This window comes from Peromyscus leucopus, chromosome 10 (assembly GCF_004664715.2).
Source record: "Peromyscus leucopus breed LL Stock chromosome 10, UCI_PerLeu_2.1, whole genome shotgun sequence".
Classification (NCBI taxonomy): domain Eukaryota; kingdom Metazoa; phylum Chordata; class Mammalia; order Rodentia; family Cricetidae; genus Peromyscus; species Peromyscus leucopus.
Window position 1 is genome coordinate 28277625 of NC_051071.1, and position 16429 is coordinate 28294053.

The following is a 16429-nucleotide window of genomic DNA, read 5'->3' on the forward strand; positions in this document are numbered from 1 at the left end:
AAATACATGGTATTGAAATTCTCTTCTGAGAAACATGCACATGGAGTCAGAACTTGATTTTGAAAATGGCATTGCTAATGGATATAAATTAGCTTGTACTAATGAAAAAAAAAACAAAAAACACTGATCTGGGACCTCACAGGCCAGGCAATTTTTCATTGAGCAGCTCTTGAGTCAAAATTCTGGGTGATTGAAATCCTGTTTTGTATGAGATGTTCCTAGCTCATTCCTATGGCCTTGTGGGTTATATAAAAGCCATCTACTCACTCTTCCTACTGCCCTGGTTGGTAGGAGAGTGTACATCTATATTATCCATCCATATTGGATGGGCTTAGGAACTTGGCTGGTGAATAGTTCCCTGCACAGATGTGAAACTTTATCTATCTGATTAGTGGTGGCATTTTTGGTACAAACAATGGTTTTCCTCCTGGCAATGTCAATTTTAACCTGGTCCAGGAAAAGGAGGACTGTGTACCAAATGCCCAGTGAATACCTTGATACCTGATCCCTCAAGTGACTTGTCATTATACAAAGGTCTCTCCCTTTGCACTACTTGGGATAGGTGGCCTCTGAATGATGTTCCTGGGAGAGAGACAACACAAGAAAACTCCATGTGGCTTCAATAGACTCACCCTGTCTTGTCTTTACTCTTTACTGTATATCCATAAGAAATCAGAACTGTATGTGCTGAGTGCCAAGAACACTGTGATGGTGGGATGGTTGTATCAATCCCTGTAGGCAAGTGTTCAGTAATAGATACCATGTTCACTTTCTCTCTATTGTATTGACAGTTTCATACATTTATCTAGTAGATTTTAGTCACTTTCACCCCCCCCCTCACTTTTCCCTCTCCCTTCTTTCTCTGTGGGCACCTTTCCTTCAGATGACTCTTCTTACTTTTATGTCATCTTTTTATGTGTCATCCATAGGGTTAATTTAGATTTTTTTTTGTCTAAGTGTGTGTGGGAGGTTATTTTCTGGAACAAGGACAACTTATCAGTTGAAGAAGAAAATGACCCTCCAGCAACAATAATAACCATGAGCTGCCAATACTCTCTCAGGAAAGTGTTGGGTGAGGACACATGGATTCCTTTTCTATCCATGATTAAATCTGTATAGGCAAATCTTATACACGTCTTGCTCAGATACTCACAGCAGCATCCAGGTCATGAGTGCAACAGCTATGTCATATCCAGAAGACATTTTCTGACTGCACATATCCACATTTCCTGGCATTTACATTCATTTTATCCTCCCTTTCTACAAAACTCCCTTCTTGTATAATATTAGCGGGGCCAGCCTTAATATTATACATCCCAGGGGTTCAGGAGAGAGAACTACTAACGGGGAGGACTATTTTTAGGAAATAGAATCTCAGCACACCGAGCTCTATAGTCCACTTGCTTTAATTCCTCTGGCATAACATCCTTTATACATAGCTTCAGTTCTATTCTCATGCCTAGCTCCTTTCTTGCCTGATTTCTGTTTATCTACTGCTCCCTCTTAAGTTCTTTCTTAATTCTCTTGTCTTGATTCTGCCTCATCTAGGTACTTTTCACTTTGTTCTTACCCAGCTAGGACTCTTCCTCATCTTCCATCTCATTCCTCTAGTACTCTCTTCTAGCCCTTCATTCTAGTGCTTCCCCATCTCAGTTTGTTCCTCTCAAGTTCTTACCCATCTAGTTCTTCCATTCTCTTTTATTCTTCTCCGTCCCCTACATGCCCTGGAAGTCCAGGTATAAAAAGGGAAGGTCTGAGCTAAATTGTGTAAAGCTATTTACTTAACGTCCACCTCACCTAGGCGGTGTCTCCTTGTGGAATTTACCTTAAGTCAGAAGACTTGTAAGTGGCCTACTATCACTACTATCACTGTTAGTCCTTGGAAGTTGGGCGCCCACCTAGGTGATGTCTCCTGTTAGTCCTTGAAAGTGGCTAAGAGAGATATTCTGATTCCAGAGGCTTTCCTGGGGCTGTTCTCCAAATTCCTGCAATGTGTATGTCCAGAGAGTGATCACTCCACACTGTTAGCCCTTCTAAGTGAAAAGTCAAGTGGGAAAACTATGAAGGCACACATGATTTTCATAACAGAATACAGCTGATATATAACAAGCCAAATAACACCAAAAAATCCTTGGAATTTGGCTTCCTCTGAAAGAATTCCTTGATCCCTCCAGTTAGTGACTTTGCCATAACAAGCTGAGTTCTTATGATATATTCCTGTAGCCTGCAGCATTCCCTAAGCAATGGAATGGGTGATTCCACACTGGGCTGAGCAATCTACCATCATTTTGTCTTGATGCTTTAGTTATGGGTTTCTGTATTAATTTCACCTTACTGCTGCAAGATTCTTCTCTGATGGGGGCTGGGCTCAGCATTGCTTCCTGGGTATAAAAATTGGCATTTGTAAGGCAGTTTGATAACATGACAATTCATCAAAAAATGATAATAATTATATTTCCCACCTAAGGTCTATGTTCTCCTAAGCATCAGACTCTGACTAGGCATAAGTTCCCTTCTGTGGAGTGGGTCAAATCAATCAGAAAGCATCTGGTTGCTCCCAAAACAGTCATGCCATTGTTGGAGTAGAGGGTACATCCTATCCGGAAAGCCATTACTAGTGGACAACCAAGTGCAACAAAAATAGCTTGTGTTGTTTTAGGCGCTTCTGGGATGTTCCTAGGCAAAATTTGTTAGGAGACACGTCACAGCTGACACTGGGATTTTTATTTAAATGGATTTTGAAAGAAGCATTATCCACCCATGGAAGGCACTCGTATTCAAACTGTTTCTTTCTATTGTATTTTTAGTAAGCTTATAACATAGTAGATTTCTATGTGATTCTTTTTTTTTGTTTGTTTGTTTGTTTTGTTTTGTTTTTTTTGAGACAGGGTTTCTCTGTGTAGCTTTGTGCCTTTCTTGGAACTCGCTTTGGAGACCAGGCTGGCCTTGAACTCACAGAGATCCGCCTGCCTCTGCCTCCCGAGTGCTGGGATTAAAGGCGAGTGTCACCACCACCTGGCTTCTATGTGATTCTTTAAAGTATCTTTAACTTTGTTTTTTTTTTCTACTTCTAGCCTCTTAGTTAATTTTCCACACACTTCGTATGTAGATCTTTCTACTTACAGTATTCATCCCTTCTCCTTTTATGCCCAATGTGTTCCTCTACCCCTCTTCCTCCTTCTCATGGCCCCTTTCTTTCTATCCTTTACCCACACTCAATGCTAAGTACATTATTCTGAATACTTGTATATGGGATCCACAAATAAGAGAGAACGTGTGATTCTTATCTTTCTGAGTCTGGATTACCTCATTCTGTATAGTATTTTCCAGATGTATCTATTTTCCTTTGGGTCCCTGACTCCAATTGACCATTGTGTACTGGCAGTCCCAGGATGCTGAGGAGTTGGAGAACAGGGTCTCTGAAGACTGTGGGTATGAAGGATCCAGGAGACTGTTTTGGAGGACAGCTCCTTTATTGAAATGGCAGGGCTAGATTACTTTATAGCTCAAGTTGGGGGCATGGCTGGGGGCAGGCTAGGAAAGAGATCAGGGGAGGCAGTGTTTCCATAGAGGCAGGGGCTCTCCAAGTGTGTCAGATTAGTAGCCTGCTGGTCACATGATTTCTGCGAAGCTAGTTCCCTGGGGATGAACAGAAGCTTGACTGACTTTATCATGATGTGGCTTTTGTCTCTATGGAGTTGAGTGGCCCAAGCCTGATTTAGGGAAGGAGTGGCACACTCCTGCTGTGCTCTCTGAGAGATGTCAGGCATAAGGGCAATGTTCTACCATTGCTCATCTGGCTTTGGGAACCCACATTTTTCTACCACTTTCATTACCATTTGCCACTAAATAACACCCCATTGTGCATATGTACCACATTTTAATTCCCATTTTTTAGTTGATGGACATCTAAGCTATTGCCATTTCCTGGCTATTATGAACAGAGCAACAATTCATGGAATTCATGGAATTGCACGTGTCTCTCTAGAGCCATCTAGGGTCCTCTGGGTACATTCCAAGGAGTGGGATGGCCAGGTCATATAGCAGTTCTATTTTCATCCTTTAGAAGAACTTCTACAAATATTTCCATAGTGGCTGTACAAATTTACCCTCCCCCAAATAATGAACAAGGGTTTAACAATTTTACTAGAATATGATAGAATCTCAATATAGTTTTAATTTGCATTATCCTGATGGCTGAGGATATTGAGCACTTTTTTGATTATGAAAATTTTTTCATTCATTTTTACACACCAATCAAAGATCCCCCATCTTCCCTCCTCCTTCCCCCCAGTCCCCACTCCCCACTACAAGAAGGCAAGGCCTCCCATGGGGAGGCACATCCCTTAGACGCAAGTCCAAGCGCTTCCCCCTGCCTCAAGGCTGCATGAGATGTCCCATCATAGGTAGTGGGATCCAAAAAGCCCCCTCATGCACCAGGGATAGATTCTAATTCTACTGCCAGCCCCCCTCCCCCAAAGCAGATCAAGCTATTCAATTGTCTCACTATGCAGAGGGCCTAGTCCAGTCCCAAGCAGGCTCCACAGCCATTGATTCAACTTTCATGCATTTCCAGTAGTTTGGTTTGGTCATGTCTGCAGGTTTCCCTGTCACAATTTTGCAGAGAAAAACAATAACATCATGAAATTTGCAGGCAAATGGATAGAACTAGAAAATATCATCCTGAGTGAGGTAACCCAGACTCAGAAGGACAAACAAGGTATGTACCCACTCATAAGTGGGGTACTTTACTTTACTAGAAGTAAAGCAAAGGATAACCAGATAACCACCCACAACTCCAGAGAAGCTAGCTAACGAGGAAGATCCAAAGAGGAATACATGGATTGCCCTGGGAAGGGGAAATAGATGAGATATTCATGAGTGATCTGGGGATGAGGGTGAGCAATGGAGGGTAGTGGATGGGGGGTGAGAACGTAAGAGAATGGGATGGTTGAGCTGGAACAGGGATGAAGTGGGAAGGCAATGAGAGATACCATAATGGAGGGAGATATCATGGGGAGAGAGAAACCTGGTGCTAGGGAAGTTGCCAGGAATCCCCAAGGATGACCCCAGCTTGGACTACTAGAAATATTGGAGAGGGTGCCTGAACTGAACTGACTTGCCCCAGTGACCAGATCCATGAATACCCTAACTGTCATCACAGAGCTTTTCTCCAGTGACTGATGGAGGCAGATGCAGAGATGCATAGCCAAACACCAGGCAGAGCTCCAGGAGTTCAGTAGGAGAGAAAGAGGAGGGATTCTATGAGCAAGTTGAGCACTTTTTAAAAGTTTTTGTTTGTTTATTTGTTTTTTCTTTTGAAAACTGTTCAGTTTCACAGCCAATTTTAAATGTTTTGGGTTATTTTATTTTTATTTATTTTTTATTTTTTAAGATTTTAGTATAATTAAATCATTTTCCCTTTTCCTTTCTTACCTCCAAACCCCCCCACACTTTATATATATATGTAGCAGGAATCTTAAAAGTTCTTAATAAAATCAAACCCGAGGCGAGTTATTGGGGTCCATGCTGGTAGATCAGAGAGACAGAACAAGCCACAGCTAACCTCACCTGGTCAACTTCTCAGCTGGTCTTGTTTCCTCAGACTGGAAGCTTCTGTGTCCTCATCCCAATGGCTCTCAGCTGAACTGCTGCTAGAAAGCCTGAAGCTTAACCAGCCACATGTTTAACCAGTCAAATGCTTCTAGTTTCTGGTCCTCACGCCTTATATATCATTCTGCTTTCCACCATTACTCTCTGAGATTAAAGGCTGGCTTTCTGGGATTAAAGGCGTGTGTCACCATGCTTGGCTTTTTCCAATGTGGCCTTGAACTCACAGAGATCCAGAGGGATTTCTATCTCTGGAATGCTAGGATTAAAGGTGTGTGCTATCACTGCCTAACTAGTGACTTTTCTGTTCTCTGACCCCAGATAAGTTTATTAAGGTACACGATATTTTGGGGAACACAATATCACCACATATATATATTCCTAAAGACATCAATACAACCTGCTCAGTGCTTATAATGTTCTAATATGTGTATAATTTCAGGCCTGATCATTTGGTATTGGATAGACATGCTCTTCCCTGGGGAAAACTATTTCTCCTTATAGTTCTTTGTCCAGGGTTGAGGCCTTGTAAGATTTTCCCATATCGTATTAGCTTGTTTATTAGTGTTATCCTTGTTAAGGTCAGGTGTTAGACAATCATTTTGGTGTTACTTCATGGGTGTAGCTTCCAACATTTATGGAAAACATGACCTCATAGCAATCTCCCTGTTCCTCTGTCTCTTTCATTTTTTTCTACCTCCTCTTCTCCAGTGATCCCTGAACCTTAGGAGCAGGAGTTGTGTTGTAAATGTATTGACACTGGTCTCCACAACTCTGCAGTTTGATGCATTTTAGTTTTTTGTTATGTTTAATTTTTAAGCTCTCTATATTACATTCATCAATCCTCTTGCTACTGGTTAACTGCCCTATTCTATTGTGATCAGAAGAATAAAAATACTTATTACAATTTTCTAGTATTTGTAGAGATTTACTTTGTACACTAATATCTGGTTTATTTTAGAGAAGGTTCGATGGGCTGCTGAGGAAAATGCATATTCTGTAGTGTGGGTGGACTCTTATGCAGAGATTCATTAGGGCCAATGATCTACAACATCATTTAATTCCAGTGTTTCTCTCTTTATTTGTTCTCAGGTCAATCCATCTGCTAGTGAGAATGGAGCATTGATGTCACTGACCATTTTTGTGTTGGGATTACTCTGTGATTTTATATCTAGTAGTTTCATGAAATCAGATGAACTTCTGTTTGGTGAATGTATATTTAGAACTAAAATTTCTAACAGATAGATCGTTCTCCTGATCAATGTAAAGTGGCCCTCTTTATCTCTTCTGATTAAATTTCGTTTGAGTCTATTCCATCAGATATTAGAATGGTGACACATTTGGTTCCACTTTCTTGGAAGATCTTCTTCAATCCTGGTTTCCTTCTGGAGGCAGGAAAATGGGAACTTGTTTTCCAGTCCAGCCTGTTAGTCTGTGTCTTTTTATAGCAGAATTGCCACTGCTAATATTCAGCGTTATTATTGAAATGTGTTTATTAATTTCTGTCATTTTGTTTTTTTGTAGTTTTTTGGTATTTTCTAAAGTCTCTTTCATTTAACAACTGTTGACATTGCTTGTTTGTTTGTTTTTGAAGCCTCTGGTTTGTTTTTATCTTCCTCTTTTATTGGAAACAGTCCATTTGGTGACCTCTGTGGGCTTTGTGTTCATAAATTCCTTTAGCTTGTTTTTCCTGTGCAAAGTTCTTCTTTCTCTGTCAATTATGATAGATGATTTTTTCTGGGTGTATTAGGCCAGGTTGACAGTTGTGGCTTTTCAGAATTTGAAATACATCTTTCAAAGTCCTTCTGACTTTTAAGGTTTCCATTGAGAAGTCAGTGGTTATTCTCATAGATCTACATTTATATGTGTCTTGGCCGTTCTTTATTATAGTATTCAATGAACTTTCTTTTTCTGTGTATTTAGTTATCTGACATGGAGAGCTCCTTTTTGAGTCCTATTTATTTGGTGTTCTCTGTACCTCTTGTATCTGGATTAACATCTCTGTCTCAGCTGGCAAACCAGAAATGGGGATGATGTATGGACAAGGTCCCACTCACTCTCTATCTGACTGAACTACAACATGACCACAGACACTGCTAGAATCCATGATCAACATGACAATTTTAACACCTTTCTTTTGGAAGAGTTATGGTATCTCAGGAGTGGGTTTGGGGGGTTTGGGCTTACCCAGATCTACAGGGAAGACAGGATGAGAAGCTATATTCTGTGCCTGAAGTTCAGAAGAATTTCATGTAGGGAAATGTGATGCACTAGGAATTAAATCCCATTTTACATTGTCTAGAGGAAGGTGTGGAGTGAACGACCCATCTCAGTGACTCCATGCTCAACTGTGTGATGGAAATCACATCTAACACCTGAATTATGATAATGATGGAGAATACAGGATGTTCCAACTTATGTCTGTGACTCATGGGTCTATGAGAATATCAGCTGCTTGCCCTCGCTATCCCAGGAACTATGGGTGTCACAGCTCAGCATCATACCTCTGCTTATAAAGTCTAGAGTCAATGTACATACACAGTGACTATTGACTATCTGAGCTTTCTGTGTAAAGACACTTTAGAGAGGCATGTAATCCTCCAAATAAAATACCACTTTTGTTTGCTAAACTCCTGATCCATGGTTACTGGGTCTGTCCATGTTTTCACCCACCCTGCCCCAAGAACAACAAAGACAAGGCATGTTGGGAAAAGAGGAACACTTCCCAGCCAGAACCAGTGACTCGTGCAGCTGAAGCTCCCAGGTCTTTTATCAAAGCAGATGGGTCAAAAAGATGACAGACATGATTTGAGCATAGAGGAATCATCTCTACCTCCTGCTTTGCTCTCACATACCCCAGGAGAGCCTTTATCTTCTTGTTCCCACAGCTCTGTCATTCAGGTCATGGTAAAGTACAGAGCCAGAAGAGGGAGAAATGCTGAACTCTAATTCATTAGGGACATCAGAGTTCCTTCTGGGGGATGGCAACTTCAGAGTCTGAGCCAATTAGCTGGCAATAAAAGTCCAGGCACCAGGAAAGGGCTAACATTTACCATGTGCTCACAGGTTCTAGGAGACACTGAATCACTTTTTGTACAAACTTCCTATGGGGAAGAGATTCCCATTTCACAGCTAAAGAGTGGAGGAAGCCCCAGGTGGCTAAGTGACTTGCCCAGAGTTTCAAAGCCTGTGACAGTCTTTGCATTACAGTCTTGATTGGACGTGGTTGAGCTTTTTGACTTCACAGTTGTGTGAAAGTGTATTCATACAACCAATGTGGGTTTTTGTTGTTGTTGTTTCAGTACATGATAAATTGCAGAAGATACTCAAAATTTTATCAGGAAATGTGCTTACACTGTAAACGTTACAATTCAATAGAATATTTCTTCACTCTCTAGATCAATGATTCTCAACCTTCCTAATGCTGCAAACTTTTAATACAATTCCTCATGTTATGATGACCCCAACCATAAAATTATTTCCTTTGCTGCCTCATAAGTGTAATTTTGCTACTGTTATGAATCATAATGCAAATATTTTTGGAGACTGAGGTTTGCCAAAGGGGTTCTAACCCACAAGTTAAGAACTTCTACTCTAGATTATTTCCTTAGCTGTGCAGAACCTTTTAAAATTTGATTAAATTCCACTTGTCAATTTATGTTCTATTTTATAAGCTATTGGAGTTTTATTTAAGAAATTATTATTTGTGCCAATATCTTCAACTATGTCTGCCATGTTTTCTTCTAACACTTTTGATAACCCCTTGGTCCACTGAGTTAATTTTACACAGGTTGAAGAATGGGGTGTAAAGCAAGAAATCCACAGGAGTCTGCTTAAGGAGTGTTAGGGAATTTATTAGGACATAAATTGAAGAAACACACTCACAAATACAGAACTGAGTAAAGAGCTAAGGTCATCCTCTGTTATGACCAGGAGTGAATTCACCTGGCAGTCCAATCACACCAGGAAGCAGGAAGCAAGGGCCCTGTGACTCCTCTTCCTTTCCTTTTAAGAGATCATATATGAGAGCAGGAAGCACCACCTCCTTCAGGCCATATATCCCAAGGTCATGGGCAGAACAAATACCACTACATTTTCCTATTTTGTCTAAATCAGAATGTTCTAAATCTACTGCAAACTACACACAATTAGAATGATTAGCAAGTATTATCCAGGAGAAGGGTAATAACATAGACAAAAATGGAACTATAACCAACAAGAACAATATCAAACAAGAAACACATGCTAAATGTCCAGAGATTTCCAAATCATAGGTAAATGGCAAATTACTGAGATTACTCCAATAGTTGTTCTATCCTGAAGACTCTAGCTCTAGTACCCAATATGTTCTTAGCTAAGATACAAGAGGATTGTAACTATCTAATCTTCAACCCCTTTAAAGACCCGAGAAGGGAAATAATATTATGAGTAAGCAGGAAGTACAAGCGAGCAACTTCTGAAAATTGCAAGAATTGACAGAGACAGCTGGCAGCCTGGACAGTCAACTAATGTTTCTCAACACTGTTGGCGTATCCATTTTTTGGCTACAGGCCTAGAATACATGACAGACCATTTTCAGAAGCAGGAATTTTGAAAGACTGTCTTACCCTGTCTTGTCAAGGTTCTGTAGTCACTTTTCCTTGTGTCCTGCTTGTCCAGAAAGGACAGCATGCATATTGTGAGCAGTTGAGGCAAGGGAAGTTCTTTGCCTAGCAGACCATTTATTGCCAAGAAAAAGACAAACTTCCATATGGAGTGTCTTCGAAGTCTAACCCACTCACTTGGGGGTAGATCGATGCTGCCAGGAAAAGTCATATCCCACATCAATAGAATTCTAACTTATCAAAACATTTAAATGCCATATTCTCTAGGTCTATGAAGTGTTTGAAGATTACCTATCCTTCTGACATATGTTTCTGTAAATCTAGAAAACTTAACTAACATAGCTACAGGTGTGACAAGCATGGGTGATTATTAATCAGTAAGTCTTATTTACATAAATAACCTGAGGACAAATGTTTCACATAAAGAAGGTAACCAAATTTGTAAACAGGTGCACAGTATAAGGACAATGACCTCAAAAATGTGACAATATACAAAATATCTTAAATGGAGGTAGAAATATATAGTACAATATGACAACAATATCCTTAGTATGTATTAATATACAAAATATCCTAAACAGAGGTAGAATATACAGAGAGTAAGACAAGTATAATTTTACATTTGTAACAATATACAAAATATTTCAAATAGGAGTAGGAACATATATACAATATGACAATTATAGTTTTGAATTTGTATCAATATACAAATTATCTTAAATGAGAATAAAAAATAGTTTACATTTGTATCAATATACAAGAATCTGTATCAGTACAAATTATCTAAGACTGATAGTTTTCTAAATTAGTTTACTAGTAGATAAAATGATCTACCTTAATATCCTATACATTAATATCCCATCCTTTTTTCTTTTCTGAAAGAGAATCCTGAGTTTAAATTTTATTGTTCCAACCCCAACCCTGTTACAACTTATCCATAACACTGAGAAAACATAACATTTTAAGAGAGAAGGCATCATTTTCTTAAAATTGCTACCTGCTGTCTAGGGGGTTATGGTACCTCTGTGGGATCCTGTAAGAAAGCTAAATGGTTAAGTCTCAAAAGGGCTAGCTATAAAGTTTGTAGCCAGTCTCAGCATAATGGGTAAGGTTACCCAAAGTTCTGGCTAGCAGCAGAATATGATGGACCATCTCATCTTGGAACTGTCCTGAAGAGTTTGCAGTCCAAAGCTGATCATTGAGTGGTGATTTTTGGTTCAATGGCATCATTATGGACTGGGTAGAGTCATTGTTGTGGGGCTCCATTTTCCTTCTGGAGACCTCAGGAATTGCTATTTGAAAGATTTATTTTTCACTGTGAAAAACTTGAATATTACTAATATCAAAACACCAAGTTTGAAGTCGATAGAGCATGAGACGCTTGATATCTGGGTCCTGGATTCATGCCCCTCATTGGGTACCAGAGAAAGTGAGAAATCCATGGGAGTCTGCTTAGGAATATTAGGGAATTTATTAGGATATAAAATGAGGAAATACACTCATGAATACAGAATTGAGTAAACAGCTGAAGTTGTCATCTGTTCTGACTGGGAGTGAATCCACCTGGCAGTCCAATCTTTCCAGGAAACAGGAAGCAGGGACCTCATGACCCCTCTTCCTTTCCTTTTAAGAGGTAATGTATGATGGCAAGAAGCACTGCCTCTTTCAGGGCTGTATGGCCCAAGGTCATGGGTGGAGCAAATACCCCTACAGGGGGCTGTTTCAGTCTTCTACATGGATATCCACTTTCCTGAGCCCATTTCCCAAAGATGTAGTTTTTCTTTGAGTGCATGCTTTTGGCATCTCAGCTGATGATGACTTGGCTGGAGGTGTGTGAATTTATTTCTGGGTCTACTCTTCTCTTTCATTGGTCAGTGTATCTATATTTCTGCCCATACAATGTTGCTGCAGCTGCTGCAGCTACAGTCTTGTAGTGGATTTTGAAATCAGGTTATTATGCTGCTTCTGGCACTGTTATTTTGCTTAGGGTTGCTTTGACAGTTTAGGGTCTTTTGTGCCCTTTCAAGTATTGAAGGATTTCATTTCGGTTCTTTGAAGAATGTCATTGGTATTATGGTAGAGACTGCATTGAATTCCTTTGGATGCTATCATTTTAAGAATGTTGATTCTACCAATCCATGAGCTCCAGGGGTCTTTCTACATTTCAGTTTTATCAATTTCTTTTTCTGGTGTTTAGTAATTCTCATTGTAGAGGACATTCTCATTGCAGGGCATGGGGAGGAGGCTTAGTTCTACGTATTTTTGTTATAGCTTTTATAACTCAATTTTTTTTGTAATTGTTTCTTTAGTTCATTATTGGTGTTTAGAAAATGTGCTATATTTATTTAAAAAAACTCTTTATGTCCTATTTTATTAACTTTTTCTTTAGCTTTAAAAGTCATTTGTTGGAATCCTTAGAGTTTTGAAAATACAAAATAATTTCATTGCCATTCAGGGATGATTTGACTTCCCCTTGCCAATGCTTATACTTTCTGTTTACTTTTCTGGCTGAAGTAGAGTTTCTAAAAACAACTTGTTTTATTTCTAACTTTAGAGGAATTTTCTCAGTTTTTTTCTAATCTAGTTTGATATTGTCTATGAGTTTGTAAGTAACCACAGCCCAGGAATACTGTTTTAAGTTACCACTAACATGCACTAATATAGTACCAGAGTCATGAATTCATCACAGCAATACAACAACAACAAAAGCAATAAATTGAAACACTTTTCAAATATATTGGATTTCAAATATATATTGATACATTAGGCAGGTGGGTTACAGCAAATTCAGGAAATCTCTTCACCATGCCTAAGATGCTTCCTGATGATGACAGTCTTAGCTTTTAAGGTAGTAGAAATAGGATAAGTTCATAGACTCTAAAAGAGTTTATGCAGTAGTCAACAGGATGTTATGTCACATACAGAAGTAGGCAATAAATTGCTATTTAAGGACTAAAATGTCCCAAGATAATTAGGCTCTGATCCTACAACACTCTCACTCTCCAAAATCATTGACATCCTATTCAGTCAGTCAGCCTGGTAGAATTTTTAATATACTTGTGGTTTCTGTGGGCAAACTTAAATTAACTATGCCTTTATTAGGTGGAATTATGATCTTTCTATACCTATGTTGAATTTTATCAAAGATATTACCAATAACATCCTTAGGAAAGAATAAACTAAGCTACAATTTTCTGTAGGCCAATTAAATTAAACTCATTTCAGTTTACAATATTCTTACTAGTAAAGTGTGATTGTGTTCTATTTTTGCCCCCACTAAGTTGTTTTTTTCAGTCAGCAAGTTCCTTGTGGGCTTTATATTTTGCAAAATAATAATGTGGAAAGGATGATGGGTCCATAGACAATTTCACATATGCATGAAATAGATACTCTGTACCATGGCACTTTTCATGACATGTCAGTTAACTTAGGAATAAGTTTCAGTTGGCATATGCTGGGGCTTCTGGCCTAGATAGTACTAGGTTCCAGGAAAGATTAGCACAAAAATGGAGAGAGGAAACAACTGCTTCCTGTCTTGGGCACTGGGGGGAAGAAGTCCCACTATGTCAGATACATAATGTAGCCAGCGTCCGGCTTTGCACCCACCAACCATGATTGGTGGTTTTATCAAAGTTATGTCTTTATCTAGCACTTTTTATCAGTCTATGTTTCTTATGCATATTAGTAAACAAGGAGGTATAAATTAAAACTAGCATATGAAAATAACTGCATGTAATACAGGAGGATATTGTGAAATAAAGATATTGAAGTGAAGATCTGCGAAAGCTGGAATGCTTGGGTTCATATAGAAATGGTTAGATGGTGAACTTTACTCCCTAAGATTCTACAGTTGACATCCTGGCACAAACATCCTGTCAGATAAAAAAAAAAAATGAAGATAGGACTTCACTTTCGGAATTCCCGTCATTCATGAGTTCTAAGTAAACAAGGTATCTGCACAGTGCAGATGAGGATTATATCAGGTTCTTCCAACTGCCATGACACTGTCATTTCAAACTGTCCATCACAATTCAGAAGGGATATCTCTAGCATCCAGGCTGTCCTTACGCTCTCACTGAAACCCTTGGAGGGCAACCTGCCTCTTGGCTCTCCAGCTTTTCAGCTTCTTGGCCATTTCTGTTCTTCCTTGGCTTGTAGACATCTCATTAGTATCAACCTTTGTTTTCACACGGTCTTCTCAGCGTCCGGATTTCCCCTTTACACTGGAACTGCTTATATTGGCTAAGGATCCCTCCCCTTAGTGTGGCTTCATTTTTAAAGCATTATATCAACAATGTCCCTATTTCCAGATAAAGTGATATATTGAGTCACTCAAGGTCAGAACATCATTACGCTTCCTTGTGTAGGGAAGGATGAAGGGCCACCATGCATTAAGGATTAGGAAGGATGAAATTTTGAAAATCAGAATAAGATGCTCCAGAATGGGACTGTGTTGTCTGAATCCTGACTCTACTGCTTACTCTGTTATGTAACCTTGGACAGCTTATGTAACCTCTTTGTGTCTGTTTCTTAATTATATAGCAGAGAGTAATTCATGGGAGTTTAGAAAAAATTAAAATTATGGTATGTTTAAAGCAATCTGAAAGATGTTTGGCATAAGGAATGTACACTGCTTTCATCACATGAGTCTATGAAGACCAGGCTGTTTACAAGTATGCATTGCTATTAATTGGTGGAGCTTAATTTTCAGCTTTGCCTTTCTACATGTAAGAAAACTTCATTTACACAATTCACTTACATATATTAAAGTAAAATGTTGCAAAGTATGATAGTGAAGAATAAGGAACAAAGGAAGGAAAATACAGAAAGGAAGAAAAGACAGACAGATGAGAAGGAGGTAGTGTCTTAGAAATGAGAAATGAATTGAAGAAAACAGCTAAAAGTCCAGTATCAATAATATGTGAACTACACACATTATTTATCATCAAATTCCAGACATAAGACATAAACTTTGCTCTTTAGAAGGGCTGTGCTCATCTGTTTTCTTCATAATGAAACTGTGTTGTTCAGTACAATGTTTTATACTTTAATCTAGCCATTTTGCCATTAGTAATTTCCTTCAAGCAATAATTAAACCTTTGCAAAAATTTAGTTAGACTAATTTTTTCTGGAGAATGAATTAAATGGCTTATGAAGCACATATGTTGACAGTCATCCCAGTGCATTGTAATGGGAGACTGGCAAAAGACGTGACTGTCTTATAGTAGAAGATACTTGCCAGCTGCAGTTGGCAAAACAGTGCTCTCTAAAGACATCGACCTGTAACTCTGCAGATGCGATTATGGTTAAAGTCCTTGAAATGGAGTAATTGTTTTAGATGATCTATGTGGGCACAATTTAATCTCATAAGCCTCTAAAAGAGAAGAAGTTTTCCACCAGAAGTCAGAGAAAGATTGTTAGTGTAAGAAGCTCACATACTACTTTGCTGGCTTTGAAAAAGAGGGAGGGGCACTAGTCTAAGAAATGAAAATAACCTTTGAAATTGGAGGAGGCCTGTTAACACTTTGACTTTAGCTCTGTAAAACTGGACTTCAGTGTCGTCATTTATTACTGTAATAACAGGGGAGGCAACGTTCAAATACTTCTTGTGACACACGGTCATACAGAACTGTCACTCTTGGATGCCCATGGTAGCTAGGCAGTTGATCAGGAGACCACCTTGGTCTAAGCTAATCAATAAGGGGCTCCTTTCTTGATACTGAGTCTATCATTTCCCTCCAGTTATTTAGCCTGTTTCATCATGGGTGGGGCCAGGGAGGAGCTGAGCCACCAGTAGTCTGAATAAAAAATATTTTAAAGAAAAATAGCTGTCCTTGGGCAGAAAAGAGTACACTGTATTCCATTTTTTTATTTTGTAATTTTAATTACATAGGGAAAGATTGAGAAAATTATGATCTGTTAAGAGTAAGCATCTGAAAGATTAGATACTATATTTTTATGTGTTTTAATGTATTTTGCTTCTTTGCATATTATTATTTTCTTTCAATGGCCTTCTACTGTTTTGAAAATAAACTATAAGTTGAGAGAGAAGGGAGAGATGAACTGTCCATAAATGGCAGAGCAGGCAATGGAATCGACTCATGTGACCGCTGAAACACAACTTGAGCTGCATTCCAGGCTGTCACCAGTTTTTCCCTTCTGTCCTGTGCACTGGTGACAATTGCTTTTGATGCAATTCAGCCAGCCAAGCCTTA